The 20,207-nt window shown below is 58.1% G+C and overlaps 1 protein-coding gene across 3 annotated transcripts in view; it reads left to right on the top strand.

Moving 5' to 3' along the window:
* GSE1 (Gse1 coiled-coil protein) overlaps positions 1 to 20,207 on the top strand; it is a 99,818-nt gene that overhangs the window by 57,083 nt on the left and 22,528 nt on the right. The gene's annotated exons all lie outside the window — the stretch shown is intronic.

Below are 20,207 nucleotides of genomic sequence, written 5' to 3'. Positions count from 1 at the left end.
CCTGAGAGCGTGTGTAGGAATGCGTTTGCTTAATTAATTGGCGTCGGGAGCGCGCCGGGGGTGTAAATCTAACGCGGGCCTTGGCAGCCTGCAGTGCTGCGCACGCAAGACTAGACTTTAAATAAGGGTGCAATTATTGTTTGAATAATTGACGAACAACGGGCGCGCATCGGCGCTCAGCCTAATGGGCTTTGATCACTCGCCAGGGCCCTCCGGCGCGCCGGCATCCCACCGGAGAAGGATGCTCAGGGTCCAGCGAAGGGCATGGGTGGGTCAGTGGTGGACATTGGGGTGCTGCGGTGGATATTGGGGTGTCATTCGCTGCCCGTCTGGCCCCACGGCGCCGTGGAGGCCTCATCTGCGGCGCCGCAGGGTCGAGCGGGGAAGGGGAATGGACCCTGCACGTAGCAATTGATTTAAATCATTTTAGAGAGGACCTATGGAAAATAAAAAGCCTTTAATCACATTTGTATCCATTTCCAGCCTCGGTAAATCAATTTGGATTGAGCTGGGTGCCACGGTTACAGCTGATTAGCGCGCGGCGGATGGGGTCAAATTAATGCTAGCTGGGTTCACTTAATGGGGTCACTGTTACTGGCTTCTTGTGAGCATCCCTCCTTGGGGCAGCATTAGGGGGTGAGTGTTTTCAGGTCTGTCCATACCATGGAGGGTGCTTCAGCGAGGAAGCACCAGGAGTTGGGTTCGTGGGTACTCAGTGGTGGTACATAGGGATGATGGCAGTGGTACCCAGGGATGCTGGCGGTGGTACCCAGGGATGCTGGCGGTGGTACCTAGGGATGCTGGCGGTGGTACCTAGGGATGCTGGCAGTCATATCCAGGGATGCTGGATATTTTCCAGCAAGGAAGAACCAGTTTGGGCATGGTGCGGTGTACCTCAGTTTCCCTTTTCACCAGCTATAACCATTGCAGAGGGGCTGTTGAGCAACATTTGAGCTGTCCCACCTTCCTTGTCCTGATCCCATGCTGGTCCTTGCTGGCATCACTCACATGTCCTCCCCGCCGAGGAGCTGTAAACAAGTCCATGCGCCCCGGTGCTGGTTAATTTGTTTTCAATACATTCCAATCAATTAAGCATGGTCCCGGCAAGGGAAAAGTGCCCTGGTAATTGGTGAAAATAAATCACTCATCACAGTCCCGGCAGAGCCGCGGTGGTGGCTGGGAGCCGGGGCTATGGCACTGTGGGGATGGGGACAATGGGGACAGGCCCCACTTTGCTTGGTGGGCATTAATGCTCCTGCCTTGCTTCCTTAGCATCTCCCTCCTTGCGCTCAATGCCTGCCTGCACCCAGGGCAGGGTGATGCCTCCCATAGTGGGGAGCATCCCCCTGCATCCCTCCGCTCGGGCACCGCCACCTCTCCCAGCCCTGCCCAAGCCCGGTCTGTAATTACCGCACGCGGTGCTTTGATTGCTCCATTCCAATTAATTAAACCCGGCAGTGACCCAAATTATGATCCCTTGTCTTGTTGAGCACCGTATTTTTAACCTTAACTGGCTGGGCTGTGTTTAGATTTCCAATCCGGGCAGAAATGTCACCCGGGGAGAGTGACTGGCGTTGAACCCAGCCTTCCCGTGACGAACCCCGTAATTAGAAACCCTCGTGTCCCCGAGACGGGTCTTTAAAGCTGTCAGAAGCCAAGATCCAGCCATTTGATACAAGACTATCATTAGCTGCGCCCAGCCTATTAGCTGCAGGTAAATAACAGGCTGTACCGGAGCTGGAGAACAGGCGGGTTGGGGAATTGGTTGGTTCTTAATTAGGAGAAGCGGCGCAAGGGATGCTTTCACCTCTAATTGCCTTCGTTACAAGCCTGGGTATGTGTCCCCTTGCCCGTATCTCCTTTCCCACTGTGGTGATGGCTCCTGTTGCCCTGTCTTCCCACCATGGTGCCCATCCCACACGCTGTTCTGGCATTGCAATGGGACAGGCACTGTGCGGTGTGGGAAGACAGGGCCGTTAAGCCATTTCTCAGGGATGGATAGGGATTGATAGTCTTCGGTCCAAGTGGAGGATAAATCTGGGCTAGCTGTGGCTTTCCGAGGGCTTGTCTGGGTGACATATTCGGTTGGTTTGAAAGTCTGGATGGAAAATCAATCACTGGGGCCGTTTCCGTCCCCCCTTTCATGCTATGTTTTAATTTGCCAGGCTCCAGGGTCCGTACATTGAGGATCCATCTATATTTGTGTCAAGCGCTGGCGTCTTTGTCTCCTTAGAGCAGCATCGTCCTTCCCAGCCTGGCACACTGCGCCCTGGCCACGGTGTTGGGGTGGAGATGGGCACTGGAGGGGACTCCATCCCTTCTAGGGCTTTTTCCTGCTTTGGAGATGCCCTGAGTGTGAGGTGGGTGCCCTGTATGGGGAAACCGAGTCACAGCACGGTGCAGTCTGCTCTGAGCTCTGCTTTCCCCACTGGCTGCATGGCGATCCCATTCTGTTCTGCTCCCCCATGGCAGTGGGAAGACCCCCATATCCACGGTGTGGGGCCAGCCAGCACCGTGGTGGGGCCCGGAAAGATGTGGCAGAGCCGTGGCCCTCTCCGGCCTGCCCCCGCCTGATCCCTCTCCTGCAGACGCTCTCGCTGACACCGGCTGACAAGAGCCATTTCCAAGATGGATTGATTCAATTTAGCACCGATTTTTTGCCGGGGCCGGTGACGTACGGCTCCCCAGCCGGCGCTGGGCGGCACGTGACTCCCCAGCGCCCGCCGTCATTAGAGCAGCTCAGCACCGGCTGCTGCAGCCCTAATCAGCTCCACACATGCTGCTGGCATGGGAGGGGTCCGCATCCTGCCCTGGCACGGCTCCACCACCATGCACACCCCCAGCACCCTGGCAGGATTCGGGCCTGGAGGTGATGGGGTGGCGGTGGTACCCGGTGGAGGTACCCAGGGATGCTGGTGGTACCTAGGGATGCTGGCGGTGGTACCTAGGGATGCTAGTGGTAATACCCAGGGATGCTGGCGGTGGTACTCAGGGATGCTGGCAGTAACACCCAGGGATCCTGGTGGTAATACCCAGGGATGCTGGTGGTGGTACCCAGGGATGCTGACGTTGGTACCCAGCGGTGCTGGAGCTGCTGGCAAGGCTGCACAAGAGGGGGTTTTGTTTTGTTCCTTCGCTTTCTGGGTTTTTCTCCAGGCTTGATGAGTATGTCTGGTTCTCTCTTGCTGTCTGTCTTCGCCTCTCTCCTTCCTTTCGAGGCAAATGGCTGACTGATTGCTTTTCATCTCCCGCTCTGAGGAGCTGTAAGAGCTACTTTATACAAACATCAATTACAGGCACGTAATAAATTAAGGCTCCCTTACACCGAACCCATTAGAGTCCACTCTCATATCAAAGCGCTCCCATCACACACGGATTGGGGTGGAGTGGGGGGGAGGAGGGAGAGGGAGGAAAATGTCTTATTAGCTGGCAGATTGTTAGCAGAACACTGATTTAATTGTATCCCCGCGCCCGAGCGCGGGAGGAGGAAGGAGGGGAGCAGAGGGGGGGGCACCCGGGGCCTGCCAAAACAGAAATGCCCGGGGATTGTTCCCTTCCCCGAGGTGCTGGGGGGCAGCCTCCCTCCCGGGCTTGTCCCTGTGCCAGCACTGGCTGCCAGCACTTCTCCTGGTAACGGCCAAGAGGGCCATGTTTCGGAGATGCCCCCCATCCTGCCTGGAATGGTGCCAAGCCGCTAAGCTCACACTCTGCCTGCCCTCAGCCACCTTTGAGTACCACCTCCAGACCCTTGGGTGATGCTGGGGCCTTGTGGCAAGTCCTGCCATGGCACAGCGAGCTTTGGAGCTGGGATCCCCGCAGTGCTTCCTTGCGTTGGGAAAGGTGCATTGGGATGTGAAGGCAGAAAGAGAGGGTTGGAGGAGACCGGGGGCAGCCTGGGAGCAAACCTCCCTGCAGGACAAAGGCGCCTGCATCCGCCAGCAGCTCCCGCTGCCTCTGCCTGCGAATAAATAGCCTCCAGGCTGTCAGTCTGGCACTACCCCCGGGGCTGGAGGCTCTCGTTGAGGAACAGAGCCCAGGAACAGCAGGCATGGCTGGAGCGCTGCCCGACGGGGCTTTGCAGGCGCTGGCACGCCGCGCTTCGCCCCGGCACGGCTTCCTCCCAAACCAGCAGCACCCGCCTCGCCCCATGGCCTTGCCACGCGTCCCCCCCCCCGGGGCAGGCAGGGGAGCCGGGGTGGGTGCTGCGAGGGGTGGTGGGCATCGTCATGGGTGTGCGTGCACCCGCGTCTTGTGTGGTTGGTGCATGGCCATCAGTGTGCTGATGGTGATGCGTGTGTGCATCCCGATGTGTGGTCTACCTGCGTGTGTGCACACGTGTGCAGAGGGTATGGTGTGCTCAAGTGCATACATGTGTGTGCATACATGTGCATCAATCTGTTCAGAGCGTGTGTATCGTGTGCTCGAGTGCATGTGTGTGCACCTGTGTGCATCCCGCTGTGCAGGTGTGTATCATGCGCTCGAGTGCATGTTTGTGCACATGTGTGCATCCTGCTGTGCAGAGGGGAAGTATTGCATATCTGCATATGTATGTGCACACGTGTGCATCATGCTGTGCAGAGGGTGTGTATCATGCACTGGGGTGCATGTGTGTGCACACGTGCATCCCACTATGCAGAGGGTATCATGTGCTCAGGTGCATGTGTGTGCACGTGTCTATGCATCCTGCTGTGCAGACGGTGTATGTTGTGTGCTTGGGTGCATGTGTTTGCAAACACATGCGCTTGAGTGCATGTGTGTGCACACACATGTGCAACCCACTGTGTAGAGGGTATTGTGTGCTCAAGTGCATGTGTGTGCATACACGTGCATCCTGCTGTGCAGAGCATATCATGTGTTCAAGTGCATGTGTGTGCACACGTGTGCAGAAGGGATATCTTGTGCACAGCTGTGTGCGTGCACGCATACGCACCCTGCTCTGCAGAACACGTGCTGTGCACCCACGTATGTGAGCACACGCATGTGCATCCCCCTCTGCAGAGGCTGTATGTTGCACACACACGTCCACACACACACACATGCATCCCGCTCTGCAGAGACCATGTGCATCTCATCCCAGGTGAGCATGCATGCGCGCTTATGCGCGCCATTGCCTTCCCCCTTTGCTGCACCCCACTGTACGGGGTGGGGGTCCCTCACCCCCCCTCTGAGGGCAGGTTTTATCTCCCCTCGGCTCCTGCAGCCGCCGTTCCCCCGCTGCCCTCCAGAGCCTGACATTTACATATTAATATTTTCCAAGGGAGGCAATGCGTTGCGGTGCAAGTGTCTGCATTGTGGTTGCACATAATGTAAAGTGAGATAAAGCGCTCCGGCTCCGCTATGAATAACTGCAAATGAAAACCCATGTGGCCATAAAAGCCTTCACATTTGCCCTGTCAGCATGTGGTACATCGGCTAAACAACTGATTTAGCTTTTCTTTTTTTTTTCCCAAGGTTTATCGCCACTTACAGAGGACATGCTCTTTGTGTACTGCCTGTCGCTTTCTGCTCAGCTTCCTTGTCACTTCCCCTTGGCGTCCTCCCAGCCGGGCCCCGAAACGATGCTCTGCTCCTCTAAACCGCCCTGACAGCCCCTATTAGCTTCTGGCCGAGTACAGCTTGGCGCTGCTGGGGCTATTTATCTCGCCAGCACAGAGGGCTGTTATCTATCACCCTCGCTCCTTACGGCCCAGCTCCTTCTGCTGATGGCGGGGGATTTGGGATGGGGTCCTGATGAGGTCTGCAGGGGAGAGAGGAGACCTGGTAGTGCTTATCCATCCTCCCAAAGGGGCCAAATCTGGCCTTCAGGCTTTGCTTTTGGTTGCAATGGCTCCCTGTCCTGGTGCTGTGCTGGTGGGGGGGGGGATGCAGCCAAAACTGCTCAGGATAACCATGGGTTGGGAATTACAGCTGCTCCTACGCCATGCAGCCGGTGCCGCCGGTGGCCTCGGGTTGGGGTGATGTCCCTCCCGAAGGCGCCAGCTTGGGTACCAGACCTGAAATACCGGGTGTGGAGCCCGGTGTGGGGTGGTGACGCCGGGGAGCGGGACGAACAGCTCCATGTGTGCCTGTAGGGAACAGGGCAGGACCGGGGGGTCCCCGCTCCATCCCTGCGGAGCCGCCTGGTCCACAGCCAAGGGCCCTGGCACCCAGCCGGCCTCCGGCACTGCCGGTAACCGAAGCTCCCTCCCCTCACTGTTATTTCAGCAGCCAGGGGCAGATCAGTTTACGGGGCCAGGCAGATGCCTATCGGTCCCCTCGCGCCGCATCGTCCCCATGCACCACCGCGCTGCCGCCACGGTACCAGGGCTGGGCATCACCGGTGATGGCGATTGCCACCGGGTCTCCTCGCCCTATGAGGTGCACCCATCCCTGCGCTGGCTCATGCTGGCAGAGGGACCGCGGTGTCACCACTGCAGCGGCTTGTCCCCTTGAGTCACGCCGGCACCCTTGGTGTGGCATGACGGGTGCCGGTGAGGTGTTGTCCCATGGCGCTGGTGCAAGCTCTGCGTCACCCCACACCCTGCCCGCAGTGCCAGCGTCCCCAGGGCCCGGCCATGGGCTGGGGGGGGGGGCCCTGTCCCTTTGCCAGGGCTTGCGTCAGGGTGTTTCACAAGAGCTTTCCTGTCTCAACCTGCCCCTGGCCGGTGCCCTAGGGGCCCATAGGGGGCTGTGGGTGGGAAATGGGGGGCCGGGGGGGGGGGGGAGGATGGGGTGTTTACATCCACAGAGCTTGTTTCCTTCCACCTGCCTTGGGGGAAGCAGTTAGTGATTTGTTAGTCAAACCAGATGAGCCTTCCTGGAGCAGCTTCCTGCCAGCATCAGCATCAGCATCGCTCCTCTGCCTCACTGGTGGGGTCCCCCCACATCCCCTAGCTCTGGGATGCAGGGACTCTCCATGCGGTTTCTCACCAGCGGCTTCCAAGTGTTGCCGGTTGGTGTGGGCATCCCATGAGCTGGCTGGGTGGGAGCAACACTTGGGAAAGCATGGGATGGTGCTTGCTTTTGGTGGCCTTTCTCTAAATACCCATAGGAACGTTGTGGTGGGCGGCACGGTGAGGTTGGAGGGGTGCTTGGGTGATGCTCGGGTGCTGCGGGAGTGTGATGCACTGAGCACCGTGCACCGCGGACCGTGCATCATGCACCATGCGCCGAGCTCCATGCATCACGCACACATGCAGCACCGTTGCCCGAGGAGCACAAGCACCACCCCTGCAGAAACGGGGCCCACGCATGGACAAGGAAGTGCCAGCCCCGAGTGGCGCCGGGTGATAAATAAGGAAGTTAACACCCAACCCGGGCTGCTAATTAGCTTTTAACCTGTACTAGCAGTTAACTACAAAAGGCAGTCATTTGTTCCGGGGAGCTGGTAGCGTAGAAAGAACGAAACACGGCCAATTTTGTTCAGGATGAATTAAGACTTGCAAATGTAAAATGAGTTCATCTATTTAATTAAGTAGCGGCAATATGGATGTTAAATTAAGTTAATGGCAGGCATGCCAAAACAAGGTTATAAAAATCTTGTCCTGGCGGGGTGGGTTCCGGATCCGGCCCTTGGATGGGGTGGGATGAGCCTGCGGGTGGCCTTGGGGTGGGCTGGTGGGGACACCAGGGATGGAGGGGACATGGAGAAGGAAAGGAGGAAAGGCAAAGCGTTGTCTTACCCAGCGCCGCAGTCTTATCGGGGCTGAACTTTACTCTCCCGCTAAAGATATAGGATACTTTAGGGACATCGGAAAGAAATAATAACCCTCTGATTTGTAGCTGTGGGGCCCTGGCAGCCGAGGGGGGAAGGAAGACTGTCTTCTGCCATTACCATTTTTTGTATGAACTATTCCCCAAAGAAATCAAACCCTTGTACAAGCCCTCCCGTGCGGCAGCCCCTGCTCCGGCGCTGACCCGAGCCGTGCGGATTATCACCGCGCATCGCAGCCGGAGAGACAGGAACATTCATTAAAATTTGAAACACAAATGGAAAATTGCTACTTGAAGCCTCCTTGCCAGAGCGCCAGCCGCTTGATCAGAGACCTCATTAATGTATCTAATGTGTAAGGAACAATTAGACTTTTCAAAGACATCCTTTTCCCAGCCAGGGAGGAGAGACAAGGAGGAAGGGGGGGGGGGGGGAAATACATAGCGAGGAGATTGAACCCTTGCCATCCAAATCTGCCCCGAGGGAGCGGGGTGGCACAACCCTGCAGGGTGCCTATGAGCCACCGGAGAGTCTCGGCTCCATCCCGGCACCCGAAATGCCCGTTTCTCCTTAAGTTAGATGGGGAGGAAAGTGGGCTGATTAAAAAGCTGATTTCTTTTCCCAGCGACCGGCGGGGCTTTGCCATCCTCCCGTAATTAGCCGGTTACGCGGCCGTATGTTTTATTTATGAGCCGAGGGCGGAGGGAAGGGGAAGCGGAGGAACGACCGTGCCCTATATATCTGCGAATAAAACACTTCATTTCCCTCCTGGGGAATGTCACCTCGAGAAACCATCGCTTTCCTGCTCACTGCCCCGTCCAAATCGCAGGCTGTAAATGGCTTTGTGGGCCTGGCTGGCGCTCAGATGGGTTTAAAATATGGATTTATGTCTTTATTCTGCATAGTCAAAGGTCAACAAGAGCAGGAAATCATCGCTGAGCCGCTTATTTACGGCGAGAGGCAGCCGCTCGCTCCTCTTCTTGATTGTGCATCCCCAACTCTGGATGCTTGCAGGGTGCGGTGGACCCCGGTGGAACCATGCCTTAGTTTCCCTAGAGCGCGCTTACGTAGGGGTGTGCATCCCGTTGGGTACCACACATCCGCATCCCCTTCTATGGGGATACCCACGGGGAAGCCGAGCATCCCCATCCCCAAGGAGGCAGGGTTGGGGTCAGTTATGGCCCAGAGCGCCCCATACCCACATCCCCATCTCTCGCTTGGCCGGCATGGGCAGGGCTGTGTGCGCGCTTGCCCATCCGGCCCCACGAGCTGTGCTCTCATGCTTTGCTAATCCCGCCTGGCACCTGCCCCAGCTCCCGGCGGCTTCGCGCGAGCAAGGAACCAATTAATCCTCCCGGCGCTCGGGGAAGTGGGTCAGGCTCGTCAGGCTCTCCCGCTAACGAGGGGCGAGGCAGAGCCGGCTGCTGGGTGGCCGGGCCGGTGTCTGCGCCGCTGCCCTGCGTCCTGGCTCTCCCCCCCTGGCGGCGTGGTAAGTGGGTAAACTGAGGCAGGGCACGGCGATGCTGGTGCGCCAGCAAGCGGGGACAACCGAGGAGGGGCGGCCGGTAATACGGTTGGGGTTGATGTCGCAAAGGGTTGGTTTCCCAATGGGGCCGCCTGGCCGCTGCGCCTCCGTTTCCCCATCCCAACGGTGGGTCCCGGTGTGGGGTGCTGGGTTTGCTTGGCAAAGGCGTCCTTGGCAAGGGTGGGGAGCGCAGGCAAGCGAGCCCCTTTGAAGTGGAGCCCAACTTCCAGGAGTGAAGCAATTCTCGTTTGCATAATGAACAAAGGGAGCAAAGAAGGGGGGGGGGGGGGGGGGGCGAAACCCCAAAGCCGGAGCTGGCAGCCCTGCCTGCCCTCCCTGCCTGCCCTCCCCTCCCCTCCCTGCCTGCCCGCTCCCCCAGCCGCCTGTAATTACAGGTTTATTGCCTGTACAGCTATTGTGTAATGACATGTTTGCAAATTAATTTTTACGGCTCATGCGATGGAGGGGGAAGGGGGGGGAGCAAAAGAGGGGTGTCCCCCACCACCCCCCCCTCCCCCATCCAGCAAACCCAACCCCTGTGAAAAGCTTGGAATTGGTGGGGTGATGCAATTGGATGACCCCAGCGCCTTTCCAGCACAGGGTTTGGGGGGGTCCCTGTTGCACCCCACGCTATGAGTGCATTTTGGAGCACCCCGTCAGTGACATTTCCTCATGCAGCATTCCTCATGTGCAGGGATGCTTTGGCCAGGGAAAAGGGGGAAGCAGCGTCGGGCACCCTGCACTGGGAGCACAGTGGCGCAGGGGAGCTGCCTCGGAGGGAAGGGGACGCGAGTGATGATGACTCAGGGGACAGGCCAGAAATACTCCCAGCGCCGATCTTGACAGATGTAGGTTAGGAAGGAAGAAAAGACATAATAATAATCCCCCGACCTGGAATGAGAACAGCAGTATTTAATGGGGGGGAAGAGGAGGGTGCAGCTTCTCACCGGCTCCCTCTTGGCCAAATGGGCTGAAAGGGTGCGTGTGCGCACGTGTGCATGCACACACGTATGTGTGAGTGCGTGCATGCATGCTTGTACGCATGGACTCACATGAACGCATAAACTTGCATGCATGCACACACACATACATGTGAGTGCATGCACGTGTTCATGCAGGCGTGTGTAAGTGTGTGCTTGCATCCAAGACCCTCAAGCTCATTTGCAGCACCCACCATACCCAGCCTCCCCACCAAGGGGTCAGATGGGTTTGGGGATGACACGAGGACACCCCCCCTATAACCCGTCGGGCCCCACAATGAGACGCAAGCAGCGTGGGCCTGGGAATGGGCTGTATCTTTAAGCTGTTTGAAGGGCTGGTCATTATCATACAGGATGTGGCTTCTCTTGCAGGGGCGAGATATCACACGTCGCCTTCGTGAACTTTGGTGTTAAAAGCAGACGGCAGTTTGGGAAGAGAAGGGACGGAGATGGGGGGCACACACACACACATGCAGAGGAAGGGGGGCAGCACACATGCACCCCGATACGTTCGTGCCCATAGGCGCGCAGCCGTGCAAGCGTGCGCCCATGCAAGCGCGCCCATGCGTGCCTGGAGCGAGCAACGCTCCCCCCCCCTTCACCCTCCTTTTCCACCCCGCCTTGGCTGATCGTTTGCTTAAAGCAAATTAAGCCGGGCCCTCGTTACTATGGTGCAGCCAGGATCTCCAGCCTCCCTCGCTCTCCCCCGTAATAGCATTTATTAGCCCTATTTGCCTGCAAGCATGTCTTCCCGGATCTGCTAATGCATCAGCGGAGAGGGAATGGGGGAGATCCTATCGGGAGGCTGATTGCAGCCCCCGCCGGGCGAGTAGGGCCGGGCAGGGGGGATTTGGAGGTGCAAGGTGGGAGGGGAGGGGGTCCCCCATGCAGGGAATGGGGCAGGCAGCCTGCCTTTTGTGAAGCAGCGGGCAGCTCCCTGCAGGCAGGAAAGTTGGGTTATTTATTGCTTTATTTCCTAATTTTGTTCCTGAAGCGACTGGGGGGGCTTGATTTTTTTTTTGTTTATTTTATTCTCATTTCATCCCCCCCCCCCCCTTTTCCTTTCCCTCACCTCCCATTGGCAGCTGTTTGAAAACAGCATCCTGGAAAAGACCGGGGAGGAAAGGAGGTGGGGGGGGGAGTAAGAAGGGAAAAATAGAGATGATTCTGCCTGTAGGCGAGGAGGAGGAGCGGGGTTTGAGGGGGAAGGCGGCTTCTCCTGCCCTCCCGTCCCCGCCTGGCGCGGCACCCCGGGGCTCGCCGCCCCGAAGACACGGAGGAGGGGCGGGGGAGGGGGGGAATGATGGAAGGTTGAATCCCATGGGAAGCGGGGCGGCGTGGTGCGGGGAGGAGGGTGCTGGTGCGAGCAGCTGCCTGCCGCTCTGCTGCCCGCTCCCCTTCATTAGGGGAGACAAATCTGCTGTCAAGGAGCCAGATTTCCAATTTACCGACAATGATTATTGCATGAAAATTGATCGAGGGGCAAGTCCGCCTCCCTCCCTCCCTCCCTTAGCGCAGCCCGCGGGCGAGACCGGCCTTTATGGGACAGACCCGCACCCCTTCTCCAGGGCGGGCAGCGGACCCCACCGCACCGTCCAGCTTCGGGGGCGCGTTCCCGCACCGCCTCCTCTTCCTCCTCGTAGCGCGGTGCGGTTCGCGGCTCAAGCGGCAGGACGAGCCCCACAAGGCGCCGCGCTATGGCAGCCAGGCTGCTGCCCTGGCCCCGCGGGTGACAGCCACCACCGCCACCCCTTCGCCGGCGCCCTGCGCTCGCTGCTATTTCAATTCCTATTTTTCCTCCTCCCCCCCGCGCACTTGATTCCCCCCCGCTCCTCCTCCTCCTCCTTCCCCACCTCCTCCTCCTCCTCCTCCTCCTCCCTCCCCGCTCCACCGTATTTTTTCGCCTCTGGTTTATTTTTCCAACCCCCTCCGTGTGGTTTGGTGCTAATTTTTGGGTTATTTTTTTTTTTTAATTTTTTCTAATTTTTTTTAATTTTTTTTTTTTTTGCCTCTTCCTAACACATCCTTTTGGGTTTGTTTTAGTTTTATTTTTAATTTTTTTTTTCCGCCCCCCCTGGCCGCAATGGAACTGTAACATAAATCATGTTTGGGTTGAAACCACCTCTCTATTACTTACCAGGTAAGGCACCGAGCGATGCTGCTGCCGGTCCCTCTTCCCTCCCCTCCCGGTGTTCCCCACACTAGGTTGGGGACACCCCTTTGTCGTCCCCCACAGCCAGCGGCAGCCGAGGGCGATTTGGGGGTTAAGTTACTTTCTCCCAGCACCTAATAGGGGTTTTGGGGTCCGGCGAGCTTTAAGAGCGGGGAGGAGGCAGCCCCGGCAAGGCTCTGCAGGGGTTTGGAGTGCTTGGATCCCCCCCTCTTCTCCTGCTGCCACTCCCTCACCCTGGGGGTTTTTCCCCTCCCAAAGGAGCCGGGAGAGGAGGGATGGGGACATACACCGGCTGTGCTGTGTTTTGGGGTGTAGGGGGGTCCCCATTCGCAGCCCCGCCGCTGCTGGGGCGCGGGGACTTGGGGCACCAAAGTTTGCTATGCCACCCCAGCCAGCAGCGCCGGCCCTGAGAGAGGGGGACCCCCTTCCCGGAAAGGGCGGTTTTGGGGTGTTTTGAGAGCATCGGTGGCGGGGGTGCATGCTCAGGGTGCCTGTATGGGGATGCACGCTTGGGGTGCCTGTTCCGGGGTGCACACTTGGGGTGCAGGCTTCAGATGTGTACTGAGGGCATGAGCTTCGGGTGCGAGCGAGAGGGGTGCTCTGGCGGGGATGCAGGCTCCGGCTGTGGTCTCGGGGTGCAGGGTGGTGGTGCTGGGGGGCCCCCCGCTGTTGGGGGTCCGTGTCCCCCCACGCCGGCTCCCCCGCGGATGGTTGTTTGTTTCAGGAAATGGCTTTTGCATGTGGCAGTTGTTAAGAGGAACGAGCGGCTCTGCCCAAGCGCGCCTGCGCCAGAGCATGCGAGGGCGAGCCGGGAAGGGCGGCGGAGGGGCGCCGGGGTTCAACTTGGGGTGTCCTTTCCCTATGGGAAGGATTGGGGTGTTCATCCCCTGCGGGGCTGTGCCACGGCGGGGATAGGGGTGACCCGCTCATCCATAGCATCCCTGCGCGCTGCGACCCTGCGCCCTCCTCCCTGCCATCCACGGGGGTCCCGCTCCCCATCCCCTTCCACAAACCCATTCCCCTCCTTGCACGGTCCCTAGCATTGCCCGGGCAATGCCTGCTTGGGTTTGGTGCCATCCCCATTCACAGGCTGCAGGTGCGAGGGAGATGGGTTGGGGTTGGGGTTTTTTTTCTTTTCCCTCTTAAATTCCATATTTAGCACGCTCCGATCGAGCGGGGGTTCCTGGCGGCGGCTCCTGTTGCGTGAAACTTCTGGCTTTGTTGCTAATGCACTAATTCCTGTGCCCTGGAAAACCCTGCTCCGGCTGGCTCTTGGCTTTGCAGCTAGCTCTGAAGGGAAATCGAAAAGCTGGAGGGGGAAAAGCGAGACGGAGAGGAGCATGGAAGTGTCAGGCTGCGAGATTTAAAGCAATTAAGGGGGGGGAGATGATGCTGGAGGTGCTGGCAAGTGGAGAAATCACCGGCGGCAGCACTGGGAGATGCTGGTGGGCCAGGTCGTGCGGGAGCAGATGGAGACGTGAACCTTCCCCCTGCCGAGGGCTCGGTGGCAGTGACTCAGCGGCTCGAGTCCTGCTGGGGACTGTCACCGCCTCAGGGACTGCCTGGCCATGCACCGTGTCACACGCTCCTCAGTGGCTTGGTCGCCCGGCTCTGCTGGCACGGGATGCAGCCGGCTACTCGGTGTTCCCTCTGGTCACTGATGCTCCTGTCCCCTGTGTCCCTGTGGTCACCAGTGTTGTGTCCCCTGTGTCCTTTTGGTCACTGATGTTCCTGTCCCCTGTATCCCTCTGGTCACCGATGCTCCTGTCCCGTCTTACCCTCTGGGCACTGATGCTCTTCTCCCCTGCATCCCTCTGGTCATTGATGCTCCTGCCGCCTCTGTTTCTCTGGTCACTGATGCTCGTGTCCCCTGCATCCCTCTGATCACCAGTGTTGTGTCCCCTGTGTCCTTCTGGTCACTGATGTTCCTGTCCCCTCTACCCTCTGGTCACCAGTGTTCTGTCCCCTGCATCCCTCTGGTCACTGATGCTTCTGGTCTGTCCCCTCTTCCCCACTGGTCATGGAGCTGGAGATAGACAGCACGGCTCAGCCGGCTGCGAGGGGACACTGGGCACAGTGGTGACCCAGCATCAAGCATCACTGAGAATGGGGGGCCAGGGAGGGGATTCCATTCCCTGCCAGTACATACGTTGGCTTGCTTTGAGATACATGGGTGCAGTTGTCACCCTGTGTCCAGTGCCAGTGTCCCTTGGGGACAGCAGCATCCTTTGGGGACAGCAGCATCCTTTGGGGACAGCAGCACCCCTTGGGGACACACAGCATCCCGGGAGAGCCTGGCATGCAGCCTTTTGGGGTTCCTTCTTTCCCTATGGGTGTCCCCAATTCACCAGCAGCCCCCGGGTACCAGAGGGACCTTGGGGGTCCCTGTCGCATCCCCCATGGGGTGGTACTGGGGCCCTCGTGTGCCCCAGCGTGCCGGGAGGGTGGCGGATGCTGCTGACTCAGGAGCTTCCCAAATGGTTCCTATTTTTACGCCAGGGCCGGTAATATTTAGCCCCTGGATCAAAGCAGATGGAGGAGCTGGTGATGCCGTGTAAACACCCGCCCGGCGGGTGCCGCGGGCGCAGCCGTGAGTCACCGGCTGCTTTTGGCACCGCCGCAAGGGGACAAGCACCCCCGGGATGGGTTTGGGGTGCTGGGGGCTGAGCCCCCTCCTTGGCAGCCCCCCCACCTTGCTGTGTGTTGGGGTTTTCCCCTCCCTCATCCCCGCCCCGTGTGTGGTGGAGGGTGATGCTTATCGGGTGCAGAGGGGGTGCCGGATGATGCCACAGGGGTCTGGAGTGTTGGGGTGCCGGGAAGCCCTCCTGCTTTTTCCTTCCTTTCGCACCCCGCCATCCTCCTCCTCCTCTTGCCAGTCCTAAATTCGGTCACCATGGCAACCATGTCAACCACTTTCCAGCTTCCCTGCGATGGTTTGAGGAGGGGAGGGAAGCGGGGAGCCAGAGGAAGGGGGGTGGCAGGCGAGGGCTGCATGCCGGAGGTGGTGGTGGAGGGGGGGGACCGGGAGCATCACCCTGGGATCAGGGGCTTGAGGTGATGCTTCGCAGATGGTTTCTCCCCACTGGGTCCCGTCTGGTGAGCAGGGGCCGGTGCCAGCCCCATCAGTGAGTGCCAAGGGGACAGGGCTGGGGGTCCTGCCATGGGGAGGGGGCTCAGTTGGAGCCCCCCGTCTCCAAGTGGGTTGGTGGGCAGCCCAAAATGCGTGCCTGTAGCCATCCTGCTCGTGCCAGGTACTGGGACATCAGTAGCCACACAGCTTGGAGAGAGGTGAATTATCCCCAAACACCCCCTTTTTCTTCCTCTTTTCTTCTCCCTGTCCCATAATCTCTTTATTCCTGACCTAAACCCAATTCCCTATGGTTTTAAAGGCAGATTTGCCTGTAGCTATAAGAACAGGGTGTAAAGCTGGGTAAAGCACTCCTTTGGGGCAGAGCAGGAGAGATGAGTGTGAGTGTGGCCTGCAATGCACGCAGGGTACCACAGTCATCCCCAGCATCCCTCATCCCGCATCCAGGGGTACCCAGGATGCTGCTGCATCGCTCAACCTCCAGACCCACCCTGGGGCTTTGCTTGGTGGCAAAGGGGGGAGCAGGTGCTTCCTTGCGTCCCCCCCTTTCCCTGTCCTTGGCACACGCTCATGGCACCTGCTGGGGACGCTCCTCCTTGGCATGGCACCGTGGCACGTGCGCAGGCACTGCCGGTGGCTATAGGGGGGGGAATGGGGCCAGCCCTGCCCTGAGCCTGGCAATGGGGTTCGTATATACACCCCCCCTTTTATTATTAACTTTATTTCCCTGTGCTTAATTAATCTCAGCCGCCTCTTGCCGCGAGCCAACGCGGGGTATTTATTGCACCTAACATCGATGGGAAGCATGTTCCCCCACCGCAACACCCCCCTTGATAGACTATTTCATCAGCATTAAAAAGAGGGAGGGGGTGACACCCCTATAAGGGGTTTTGGGGAGGGGGGGGGAGAGCAGCTCTGTTCCTGCATCACCAAGCTTCCTCTTTCCTCCCCCTCTTCTTTTAATGAAAACGCTTTAAAGATGTTTGACATCTGTAACAAACAGCTGGCACCCTGTTATGGAAGAATGTCCTTTTATTTCCGAGCAGGTTGAACTGTCATTAATAGTATAATTAGGTGATTATCGGCGTACAGCAGAAAACTGCTTAATTGCACAGCCAGCTTTGCGAGGATCCCCGGCTCCTTTATTGCTGGGTTTGTTTTAGCCGCCTGGATTCTTTCGCGCTGTGCTGTTGGGGGTTGTTTTATCCACGTTGATTATGATTTTTTAATGCAGGCGGCAGCTGGGGGAGCGCGGAGGCACCCGGGGGGGACACACGCACACGCTGGCAATGGTCCCCCCCCTTTATATGTGCTTTCCCCCCCTTCCCATATCCCTAGGGAATTCATGTTTAACTCCATGCGTGCTGAGGTTGGAGAAGGGGGGTTTGATGGGTGAAGCACCCGTGGGTATCTGACAGGCTCCAAGGGGATAAAGGCGACCTTGTCTTTGTTATCAGCGATAAGACGCTGGTGGGAGCAGAGCCATGGCACCACTTGTCATGGGGCATCAATGCCATTGAGCCTTCACCCTCCATGGTGAGACCCTCCTCTTGGTTCCTCTCCATCCCCACACGCGTGGGGCACGCACATGGCTCACCGTGGCGCTCGGGGCAGCTGCGATGGAGCCGGTCCATCCCCGTCCCCATCCCGTATCCGTGGGGTTCGCGGTGTTTTGGGGGCAGAGCAGATTTTTTGGCACCCGCCAGACAATAGCGCTTTGTATGTCTCCCCCGGTGCCGCCAAACACACTTGTTAGCGCCACAGCTTTGTGCTGTAAATTTCCATGGAGTAATTACGTCTTAATTTATGATAATCCCGGGCGGGCGGCGGAGGGGGGCGAGCGCCAGTCAAGTTTGGAAGTTGTCTGCTGGGCCCAGGATCCCCGTGGCTCAAGACAACCATGAACTTCTCTCCATCTCCGTGCTGAAAGGGGTTGGGGAGTGAGGCCGTGTAGGAGTTGGGTATCGGTCCCATTGCGGAGCAGGAGTGTCCTGGTGATGCTGCGCATCCCAGAGCCCATCCAGGAGCTCGTGGGTGCATGGGTTGTGGTTGTTGCAGGATGCATGTCGTATCCCCCAAGCAGGAGGGAGCTCTCCCTTCCTGCAAGGCCCCAGCACCACTCGGGCACAGGGCCGGACCCTTCCCCCTTCCCACCACTGAATGGCTCATTCCACCTTTGTCTGGAGGGATTATTATGGCAAAATAGAGGCTCTTTTCCCTTGGCTTTCCCAGCGGGCAAATTAGGGGCACTTTGGCAATTTTCGATGAGGATGATGGGGAGGGGAGGAAGGCTCCTGCCAGCAGCAGGCAGGGTGCTGGCACTCTCCACCAAGCCTGTGGGGTGGAAAGCAAAGGGCTCTCCATGTCCCCTCCAAAGCCATCAAGGCACGGCTGGGACCTGCCATAGGAATCCATAGGGATGTGGGGAGTGTTTATTAACTCAGTTGAAGGGAGGCAGGCTTGGGAGCCACATCCCCAGTGCCATCGAGCATCCTCCGTATAGCTGGGAGGGTGCTGACACCCATTCATCCCAGCACCCACTCCCAGCAGGAGTGGTGGGTGCTGTGGGCACCCTGTCCCATGTCCCATGTCCCATAATGGGTTTTGTCCCTGGAGAGCTGATAAAAGCCTGGGGTTGCGCCCATTGCACCTGCAGCCGGGTCCCCGTTGGGAGGCAGCGTGCACCCACTGACATTTACCAAGCGTAAAAATTCAATTAATTCCAGCAGGCAGATTAAATATAAGTGAATTTTAATAATTTGCTCGAAAGGCTGAGGATTACTGTAGGCGAAAAGGGAAGATGCTGTGCTCACGGGGGCCACCGGCCAGCCTGCTCAGCACTGGCACACGGGATCACCGCTGCTAATCACCCTGAATCCTCTATGGTGCCGAACCCCCAGACATGGGTTTTGGTTGATGCTTGCCCATGGTGAAGCACGTGCTAGATTTGCCCCGTTGGTGTGGCTCCAGTCTCCATGGGCATCACTCCTGCTTCAGACCCTCATCGCTGATGCCCATTTCATGGGAGGCTTCATGAAGAGGATGAGAGCCATCAAAGCAGTGGTGGGATCCCGTTTTGTCCCCGTGGGACACTGCAGAGCTCATAGGTGATGAGCACACCAAGGTCTCACCAACACCTCTGCAGCATCTTTTAACTAAAAGCAGGTGAGACAGGGTATGGATTGCTAGCAGATGGCAGTGGTATTAGGAAAATGAAAATACATGGAGTACATTTCCCATTTGCCAGTATTAATTTCTTATCCCAAGGTAAAACCTTTCCTGTGGCCTGTGCGGGGCCATCTGCACAGTCATAAACCACAGTGCATGCGGGGTCATCCCGGGAGCACAGCAGAGACCCCTGTTCCCACCCGGACCCCCGGCTTTGCCAGCGGCGCAGTGGGATTGATGGAGATTGCCCATGACCTTTGCTAGGACGCGAGGTATTACCATTAATACTTCTGTATTTCCGGAGTTTGTGCCGTGTATAAACCTCATATCAAGCCGGGCAGGCAGAGTAATCTGCAAGGTGGTGTTATTAATACTCGCTATTAATACCTGTTAGTATATCCTCCCTGTGGATGGAGCGAGGGATGGGAGGCTGCGTTGTGTAACCCCAACACCACCTTTTTGGGGTGCAGCACTGGGCAACTGGGAGCCACCAAGATGCTTTCATCCCCTGCAGGATGATGTGGGGCAGCTTTTGGCTATGGGACCCCCCTTGGGTTTGCTTGCAGCACCTCAAAGGCATCACCCTGGCCCCTCCTGACCCTGCCTGCAGCCCCCCTGCCCCGCTAGGACCTGCCCCGTGCAAGCTCCAGCCTGCGTGAAACTCTAATCTCCCAATTCTATTCGCCGGGCTCCAGCCGATTTGCATAATCCACATAATCACCCTGGTTTTAATTGCCTACAACTCTGCAGAAAGATCATGTGGTTAAGTGGTAAATCATAATTAGATAAATAATTGGCTTGGCCGCAGCAAGCTGCTTTGTTATACCTGCCATCTGCTGGGCAAGGGCTCCTCGCACCGAGAACAATGCGCTGCTGACGGCAAAGCCGGCGCTGCCTGCGGCGTGGGGACAAGGGACGTGGGTACCGGGGCAGCCCCACCGCACCGGGCACGGCACGGTGACACCGAGCGAGGGTTGGCAGCACCGGGCGCTGCCTGGCTCTGGCCCGCGGTGCGTTACCCAACGGCACCGCGCGGTGCCAAGTCCTGTCCCACACAATTCCCAGTGGCACCGTTGGATGCCTGGCAGCACTGCGCGGTGCCTGGCAGCACCGTGTGATGCCTAACGGCACCGAACAATGCCTGGCGGCACCATACAGGGCATGGCAGCACCGTGCAGTGCCCCACAGCACCGTGCAGTGCCCATCTGTGTGATGCCGGGCACCCATACGTGAACCACGCTTAGCCATTAAGCCCTCAGCTCATGCAAAGGGAAGGCGTAAGGGTTGTACCCTACTTCTCCCAAAGCAGGGGTAAGGGATCAAGAGATGTCTGGCACCCGGACTGGATATCAGGACCTAAGAGATGCCTTCCCAACCTGGACGCTGCGGAATGGTGCTTGGGAGTCAGCAGCATCCTTTGGGCACTGGTACTTTACACTGGAACCCCCCTGCTCGTTATGTCAGGGTGGAAATGGGGAAGAAAGTTGCTTTGCAGCAAATCTCTTACCGGCCTTGTTTCCTATGGTCTTAAACATAGGAACATTGGGCTGGTTATGCCTGGTGAAGGAAGGCAAGGAAGGGAG

Source organism: Neopsephotus bourkii, unplaced genomic scaffold (assembly GCF_033783945.1).
Source record: "Neopsephotus bourkii isolate Nb327-2 ecotype Australia unplaced genomic scaffold, CSIRO-AGI_Nbou_v1 NB_1525, whole genome shotgun sequence".
Taxonomy (NCBI): domain Eukaryota; kingdom Metazoa; phylum Chordata; class Aves; order Psittaciformes; family Psittacidae; genus Neopsephotus; species Neopsephotus bourkii.
The sequence above is the reverse complement of the archived record's forward strand: the minus strand, read 5'-3'. Positions and strand labels throughout refer to the sequence as shown.